The sequence below is a fragment of the Pteronotus mesoamericanus genome, unplaced genomic scaffold (assembly GCF_021234165.1).
Source record: "Pteronotus mesoamericanus isolate MK-2021 breed Mesoamerican mustached bat unplaced genomic scaffold, CSHL_Meso_final contig_25, whole genome shotgun sequence".
NCBI lineage: Eukaryota > Metazoa > Chordata > Mammalia > Chiroptera > Mormoopidae > Pteronotus > Pteronotus mesoamericanus.
In genome coordinates this window covers 26,526,585-26,533,905 of record NW_026555105.1, presented here as the reverse complement: position 1 = coordinate 26,533,905, position 7,321 = coordinate 26,526,585, and positions in this window count along the sequence as shown.

Here is a 7,321-nt window from a genome sequence, read left to right as displayed (position 1 = left end):
GCTTGGCCATACCACATTATTGCTTAATATGTCTGTTTCCCACCCTAGACCAGATGTTTTTTAAGCATATGGATATCTTAGTAATTATTTTAACCCCACAATCTCTACAATACTAAATATTCATCAATAAATATCTTTTGCAGTATTTCCATGATCTAGTCTCAATCTATACCAGTTTTTTAGAAGTCAACAAAATCTGAAGCTTTGCCTAAACAGTGAAAAAACATATGAGTAAATTCTTGTGTGCTAATGACTGTGTGCGTGCATACACAATAGGTTATGCAAATTTTGGCTTTCATTTTATAACCTCCTTTCTTCCTGAGAACGTCGCAATTTCAGTGTTTTTAATTTAACCACAAAAAAATCTCCTAGCATTAAATTTTGACAATAATGTTAGATGCCAAGTTATAAGTAGATGACGAATGTGTAATCCATATTGGATACAGTTTAACATTTCTCTCAAATTGGAATGGTAAATGGAAAATCAAGTAAATAAAGAAACTGGCCTAAACTTATGGAATATTAAGCTTCAAAGATATTGTTTTTAATTCTAATTTAGTTCATTCATTCCTAGTGAGAGTTTCTGTACTTATCTTTGTGTTTCTAACTTAATTTAGCCTTGCCTTGTAATGAGTATTAGAAGTAATTAACTATTAAGTAATTAAATACATTATTCTGAAAACTGGAGATATATAGCAGGAACACAAAATAATAAACTTCTTCTTTTCCATATTTTTTTCTCAGAAGTAAATAACATAATATGGGTGTGTCAACATTTATTTAACCATTCCCCTATTATAAGACACTTGGTCTTTTTCCAGTTATCCTCTATTGTCCATGTTGCTAAGATGGACAATATTTTACAGACAAATGTTTCTACATCTAGGTTTATGTCTTATATCTGCATTTCTTAAAGAAGAATAATTTGGTAAGATTATAAGATATTTTATTATGTTATTCTACTTTAAACTCTTCTTTTGTTCCCTTCAAAGAAAATATTCAGACATCTAGAATACTACACAGTCATTAAAAATATGAATATACATATATGACTAAAAGAGAATGAAAGGTTATAATACCTTTGTTTTGCTTCTTGGCAATGGAAAATGAATAGTTTTATTTGCTTCTTTTCTGTGTTTTCCAAATGTTCTAGGAAACATATGCATTATTTTACAATGTAATTACAATAATAAATATTATTTTATTTTTAGGAGAAAATGAATGCCTTAACTATAGCAGTGGCAGAGAAAATAAATAAGACAAAAATGCTAATAAAGACTAAAATTTTTGAATCATGAGACTAATTGAATTGGGGACCAAGAAAAATAAGAAGTTAAAAAAAAACTCTAACATTCTCAGCTTTACTAACTGAAAGGATATTGACATCTTAAATACATGTATACATACAGCCATACATGATATTATTTATTTGTTGAAGTAATAAATAATATATTTAGGGTGAGGATTGTTAATTTTGCTTCAAATTTTAGTTTGCTATTTCAATGGCATAGTAAAAAAACTATTCCCAATTCCTTTAAAAATTCTTCTAAAAATTCCATTATTATTCGTAATATAAGATATATAATAAAATATGTCTATGATGTAATTTCTATAAAGAATTAAAAAAATAAGACTATAACACATTTTTCCCATCAGGACATTACAGAAACTTTAACTATCATTTTATGTCATGTCCATTGACTTCATTTTGGCTAAAAGATCATCTAACTTTTCAGATATTTGAGAAAGAAATCTCCCTTGAAATCCGACAGAGAAGAACCCACAAAATCCATTCCTCTGACCCCTGCTTGCATTTCAGATGTGTACTTCAGAAGGAGCAATGCTTCACAGTAGCTTTAAGATTCAAACCTTTTATAGAATTCTAAATAAATGGAATATCAGTAACATTCAGAAATGTGTTTCAAATTAAAATAGAAATTTGAAAAGCCTCAAGTTGAAATGAATGACTAGTGGGCTTCATTTTGACTACAGAAAGAAACTTGCTTCAGCTAACATCAATGCAGGGTGCAGAGTAAATTGGAGCACTGTTTTCTGTTGTTTTTTTTTTTCTAATGGAGCCATATCTTTTGGTAATTGAAACTGCCTCTGGCATCTAATCCAAACGGCAGCCATTGTACAGCAAATCTGAGGGGAACAGAAATCCCTGAGAAATGTCAAGGCAGGTACTGCCTTCGAAGAAATTGCCTCAGAGATCTCAGCATGCTCCAGAAACTCCAGTCAAAGATTAGTTGCAAATGAGGACAATTTATTTTGTCCCATGTACAATGAGGGTTTTTTTGTTTGTTTGTTTGTTTTTGTGAAAATCTTGTGAAAAGTTTTCTAGGTTTTGAGTTTCTGAGGGCTTTAGAGCCATATGTTTGAATGATACCGGGTACTTGCTGTGTTCAGGTAAAGTAACTTCTCTGTACCTCTGTTCTCTCATGTGGAAAATAAGGATAATAGTATCAACAACATGGGGTTCTGATGCAGAATAAATGATTTCAGATATGCAAAGCACATAGAACAGTGATTAGCAAATAAACAACCCTAAATTATATTAGGTTTTATTATTGTCAGAAAATTTATCTGGGCTCCAAATTCCTAAACATAGCTGATCTATAGATATTTCTACTTTTATGTCTGAAAGCATCTAAAACTGGACACATTCCCAAAGAAATTCATGATTTTCCCCTCAAACATAGATCAAATTTTAATGTTCTCTCACTTAGTGAATGATATCTCCAGACTCCTACTTCTACTAGTCAGAAATCTGGGATTTATCTTTGGTACTTCCATTAACCTCTCCCCCATATCCAATATATCATTAAATCCTGCCAATGTAACCTACCAAATAGATCCCAAATCTTTCCATTTCTGTCTACTTCTACCACACCACCCCAGTTTAACCTATGGATATATGAATCCTGGACTACAATATCAGCCTCCTGAAAGGACTTACCCCATCTGCTCTCAGCCCCATCCCATTCAGAGAAATAGAGCAATTTATTTGAAATGCAAATCAGATTATACAACACTCTCTTCTACAAAACCTTCATTTGCTCCCTATTGTACTCTGGGTTAAGATCAAAGTCTTCAAGGAAACTTCACACAATCTGACCCCTACCTACCTCCAATCACACATTATACCACTTTCCCCTACAGTTCCTCATCTCCTTCATTGAACATTTAAGGATTCTGGTTCCTGAGTTCATCCTTCCCCTTCAAACTACTCATTTGTCTGATTGCAGTTTAACTATCACTGCTCAGAGCAGTTCTTCCTGACATCCTTAAAGGATGATACTCTTTTATAAACTCACATCACCATAAACTTTACCTTCCTTTTATTTATTATAGTTACAGTGTTTTCCTTCATTTAATATATTTATTCTTAAAATAATTTAAGTAAATTTAAATATTCTTAATTTCGTTTCTCCTTAATAATACCGTATATCACGAACTTGCCATTAACTGCAGCAGCCAGCATACTCCCTGATATTTGTTGAATAAATAAGTAAACTGAGAATGATTGAATAAGTGGAATATTCATACAGAGTGCCATAGGACTTTTTAAATTTACATTATAAATGCAGAAGAGTAAGAAAACTGGAAATGTCCATATTAAAGAAATATTATAGAGATCCTTGCATAATATCATTTGGATAAAGAAACTAGAACTTCATGACTCCACATTCTTATTCCCAAAGATAATCACTATCCACACTTTAACAAAAGGGATGAATTTATTTCTTTAACATCATATAAATAAAATCCCAAGTTATTTTGTGTCTGGTTTTCTTTAAGTAAACATTATGTTGTAAAATTTATCCATTCATTTCACTTATTTGTGGTATTTAATTGTACAGCAGAATTTGTGTTACTAGCTTGCTTTTTAACTTTCTCAAGTTTATTTTGATGAATAGATCTTTCTTTTAATAGATTCAGTTCATCAATCCTTTATTTTATGGTTAGTGCTTTATTGTCCTATTTAAGAAAAAATTTGCCTATACCAAAATCATAGACTGGTTTTCCTGTTTTCTTCTAAAAATGTTATTATTTTATTATTTTATTTTATTTCTATAATCAATTTAGAATTGGTTTTTGATCTAGCAACTTGATCTAGCACCATTTATTGAAAAGACCTTCTTTACCAATTGAACTGCCATACCATCTTTGACATAACTGAGTGACTATATATGTGGCTGTTTCTGGATTCTTTTTTCCACTACCACTCTATTTTTTCTTTCTTTGATGTAATTACCACATTTTCTTAATTACCATAGTTGTATAAGAAGTAAAAATATCTGCTAATGCAAATTCCCCAGCTTTGTTGTTTCTTAATACTGTCAACGATCTTGTTAGTTTATATTTCCACATGAATTTTATCCTCAGTTTTTAATTTCCACTAAAATATCCAGATTGTTTTGGATTTTATTGAATTGGTAGATAAATTTTGAGAGAAAACTGACATTTCTATGATACTGAGTAACACGATTTATGACTATATTCCTTCATTTATATGTGTTCTTTAATTTCTCTCAGTAATGTTTTATAGCTTTTAGCGCAGATATCATGTTTACCTTTCATTAAATTTATTCCAAGAAATTTTACATGTTTGGTGTTATTGTAAATGATGTCTTTTAAAAATTCATTTTCTATTTTTTGTTGCTGGTACATAAATACAATTTTTTTTTGTATATTGGTTTGCCAGTTATCTTGCTAAATTTATTACTATAATAGCTTACAATAAACAATTTTATATTTTATATGTGCACAAGTATTTTTATAAATAATAATATTTGTTTTTTTCTATCATCTATCTATCTATCTATCTATTTATCTCTATCTATCATGCCTTATTTCATTGGCTATTCCAGGCAGTAGAGTTAAAAATCATGGTGACATTGTAATCTTTGTCCTTAACTTAAAGAGAATGCTTTATTTCACCCATGTTTATGGTGGATTTTCTGTTAATATCTTGTATCATATTAAGAAAATTATCCTTTAGTTTTAGATTTTAAGATAATTTTCTTAATATGATACAAGATATTAACAGAAAATCCACCATAAATTTTAAAGGACTATTTCAATTTATGAATGAGTAAGCTCAGTTTTACAAATGCTTTTGCTGCATCCACAGACATGATAAAATGGTTTCCCTCTTTTTTCTGTTAAAATGGCAATAAAATAGTTTGATTTCTGGATGTTAAACTATAGTATGATAACTGAATGTTTAACTCTACACATCATGATTATTATCATTTATGAGGTTGGTCCAGAAGACATCCAGCCATGTAATATGAAAAATACATTTATTGAAGAAGATACAGGATACAACAAACATTGTACACAGGACAATGGTGCCTCATTCCCTTTCAAAGCTGGCCTTGTTCTCCCAATTGCCATAAAAATCTCATTGTATTTTCCTGAATCTCATCGATGATCTGAAATCTTCTCCCTTTCAAAGGTGATTTTAGTTTTGTAAAAAGCCAGAAGTCTCAGGGCGCCAAATGTGGGCTGTAGTGTGGCTCGGCCACCTGGGTGATTTAATGTTTTGTCAAAAACTCTGCACAAGAAGTGATGTGTGAGTGGGTGTGTTGTCACGATGAAGCTGCCAATCATCGGTTGCCCATAACTGTGGCCTTCTGAATTATCTGAATAGTTTCCGCAGAGGAATGTTCAGGCTTAACACAAAATTCGATGCAGATTTTTTGCTCTCCTTACGCATTTTGAATGCAATGACTGCATAGTACACATTTTCACTCAATGGCGTCTACCGCCCCCATTGACCAGTACAGTGAAGTCTTCATTGCTCATGCATGCACGTCCCAGTCCACTCTCTTTGGCTGCCAGTTCCCATTATCTTCATATATCTACAGTTGGATTTATGTGCTAATATTTGTATTTATGATAATGTTATCTAACAATCCTTATGAGAGAGAGTGATCTATTTTTCATTCTTGTAGTGTCCGTGCCAGGTTTTAAGATCACGCTTTTGCTGACATCTTAAAACAAGTTAGGAACTATTTTCTTTTTGATGAAGGCATTTGTAAAAGATTCATGTTATTTCATCCTAAAATGTTTGGAAATATTCACTAGTCCATCCTCCCGGGCCTGGGACCTCTTTTTATGAGGTTTTGACAACAAACTAATTCTACCTCTTAAGTAGTTATAGGCACAGTCATAGTTGTTTTCCATTTTTTATTGTATGAATTTTGGTAATTTATGTTCTTCAAGGAATTTGCTTAATTCAATTTCATTGTCAATTTTATGGGCATAAAATTATTTATAGTACTTATAATTAATTGTTTTTGTTCCTGTAAGATCTGTAATGACATTCCTATTTTAGTTCTGATATTAATAATTTGTGTTTCCTGTCTCTCCTCTCTCTTTCACAATGTCTTATTAGAGCTTTATCAATTTTATTAATTTTTCTAGAGAAACAAATTTTGGATTTGTTCATTTTGTTTAGTGAGTATTTGGAAATATGTAAATACATTTTTATATATAATTTATTTCTATTCTTACCTCAATCACTTCCTTCGTTTATTTTAATTTGCTGTTTTTTTTACTTGTTTGTTTTTGTTTTCAAGTTCCTTGACACTGAAGTTTTTTTCTAATAAATACATTTTACGCTTTACTATATCTTATAGCTTTACATATCAACCTCTACTTACTGTCAGTATAATGTTTTCTAATTTGTTTTTCTTTAATCCACAGTTTATTCAGGAGGTTATTGCTTATTCTAAGCATCAGTTGAGGATTTTCTGAGTATGTATGTCATATATGTTATCCTTAGCTATGTCTGACCTATTGTTACACCTTTACATTGATTTCTTAATTTCAGATAGTATATATTTATCAGTTTAGATACTCTTGTAAAATGCTGTTTTATTATTATATTATTCACCTTTTCCTCTAAACTTTTGAACAGATTAATAATAATTTATGACAAAAAATGAAAGGAAAACAAAAAACAGAAAGAAATCCAGAGATGATCCAGAAATTATTTTTAGCTAACAAGGATTTTAGAATAGAGAATAGAGAAAAGAGCATAAAGACTTGTGGGATACACTGAATACTTCTTTCTCTTTCTTTTCCTCCAGTTATAATTAAAGAATAATAGTCCTTAAAGGAAAGAAGAGAGAAAATGTGACAAGAAATACTTGAGAAAATAGCAAAAAAAAGAAAGAAAAGTAAAATCAAAGACAAAGAAATACATCAATTTATAGATTTTTTTCTTTCTTTGGTAAGACCTTTACTTAAGACAGAGTTGATTTCTATACATTCACTCAAAGAAGCACTTTTAAAAATTAAGTTCCCT